This window comes from Otolemur garnettii, unplaced genomic scaffold, assembly GCF_000181295.1.
Source record: "Otolemur garnettii isolate 467f Iridium unplaced genomic scaffold, OtoGar3 scaffold00174, whole genome shotgun sequence".
Classification (NCBI taxonomy): domain Eukaryota; kingdom Metazoa; phylum Chordata; class Mammalia; order Primates; family Galagidae; genus Otolemur; species Otolemur garnettii.
In genome coordinates this window covers 2,546,598-2,548,855 of record NW_003852569.1, presented here as the reverse complement: position 1 = coordinate 2,548,855, position 2,258 = coordinate 2,546,598, and positions in this window count along the sequence as shown.

Sequence of the window (2,258 nt, the reverse complement as noted above, 5' to 3'; positions counted from 1 at the left end):
AAAAAAAAAAAAAAATGAGGACAGGGTGAGGTGATGTGTGTAAGCCTTTATAAAGGTCCAGGGCACAGCACAAGTATTACACAGCAGCGTTATTCCTATTAAATCCCTATGTTGAACTCAAAGTCAGACCAAGCTCCGCCTGGCCATCTTCTCTGTGCTTTATCTGTCCTGTCCCTAGAGATACTTTTAGGTGAACATCTACTTATCACATAATCTTTTAAAAATCTTTTTATTCTTGAGATAGTGTCCACAAATTTAATCTAGTACTTCACAAATTTCTGAGTTGTAGGAAATTCTTTATACAATATTCTCAGACCACTGTGGCATGGGAGGTGACAGCTGTAATAAATCCCGTGTTTTGGTCCATAGCCATTTCTTTTATTTATTTTTTTCTTTTTTGAGACAGAGCCTCAAGCTGTCCCCCTGAGAGAGTGCTATAGCATCACAGCTCACAGCAACCTCCAATTCCTGGCTCAAACGAGTCTTCTGCCTCAGCCTCCCAAGTAGCTGGGGCCACAGGCGCCCGCCACAACGCCCGGCTATTTTTTTTTTTTTCTTTTTGGTAGCAGCCGTCATTGTTTGGCGGGCCCGGGCTGCATTTGAACCTGCCACCTTAGGTGTATGTAGCTGGCGCCTTAGCCACTTGAGCCACAGACGCCTAGCCTCCATAGCCATTTCTTAATGGAAAAGACTATTTCTGACCTTCAGTTCTCAGCAGTTACAAATGTCAAAGGCAGACCTTTCCCTCCTCCAAAACTCTCCTCCCACTTTCCCTCCTGGGTCCTTCCTTCCTGCCCTGCAGCTTGCCTCTTTTTAGGTAAGTGGGTGCTAAAGGGGTATGACTGGGCCAGCACTGAGTGGGCCCAGGGCCTAAAATACCTTCCTCTGCCCACAAAGGCTGTATCATCTTCACTGTGGTCTTCAATCAGGGTGAAGGGGCTTCCCCTCCAAATTCAGCACTATAAATATGCCTAACTCAGAGAGTTAGGACTGTGTGTCACCCAGAGTCCCTAGATAAACCACCCCTGCTGGGAGGGAAGAATTAACCCATTATCTTCCCAAGTTGCTTAGGAACATGGGAGTAGCATGGAGGATGTTTAAGGAAAGGCACCAACTGGAGGCCAGCAAGTAAACTTGACCCACAGTCATGCTGTCAAAGCTTTTTCCCAGTGATCTGGCAATGTTTTGTTTATTTATTTGTTTATTTTCATTTTCTGGAGACAGAATCTCACTCTTGTGCCCAGGCTAGCTCATGGCAGCCTCAAACTCCTCGGCTCCAGGATCCTCTTGCCTCAGCCTCCCAAGAAGCTGGGACTACAGGCACCCACTACAACACCTGGCTAATTTTTCTAGTTTTAGTAGAGATAGGGTCTCACTCATACTCAGGCTGGTCTCAAACTCCTTTGCTCAAACAATCCACTTGCCTCGGCCTCCCAGAGTGCTAGAATTATAGGCATGAGCCACCATGCCAGCCCTTGTCAAAGATTTAAAAACCAGGATATTTTATAACTTCTCTTGATGTCCCCCCATACAGGGTGGGGTGTGGGGTAGCACTCTGGGAGGCTGAGGCGGGTGGATTGCTTGAACTCACAAGTCAGAGACCAGCCTGAGCAAAAGCAAGACCCCATCTCTACTAAAACTAGAAAAACTGGGGTGGCACCTGTGGCTCAAGAGTAGGGCACAGGCCCCATATACCGGGGGTGGCAGGTTCAAGCCTGGCCCTGGCCAAAACTGCAAAAAAGAAAAAAAATAGATAAACTGAGGCAAGAGGATTGCTTGAACCCAAGATTTGGAGGTTGCTGTGAGCTATGACATAACGGCACTCTACCCAGGGTGACAGCTTGAGATATTTTCTCAAAAAAAAAAAAAAAAAAGACTGGGTGTAGTGGCTCACACTTGTAGTCCTATTGCTGTGGGAGGCTGAAGCGGGTGGATTGCCTGGGTTCAGAGGTTCGAAACCATCCTGAGCTGGAGTGAGCCAGAGTGAGACTCCATCTCTACCAAAAAAAGGTGGGCATTGTGGTGGGCGACTGTAGTCCCAGCTACTTGGAGGCAAAGGGCAAGAGAATCACTAAAGGAAGAAAAGAAAAAAATTAAAAAGAAAAACTTCGGCAGTGCCTGTGGCTCAGTGAGCAGGGCACCAGTCCCATATACCGAGAGTGGCGGGTTCAAACCCAGTCCTGGCCAAACTGCAGCAAAAAAATAGCCAGGCATTGTGGCAGGTGCCTATAGTCCCAGCTACTTGGGAGGCTGAGGCA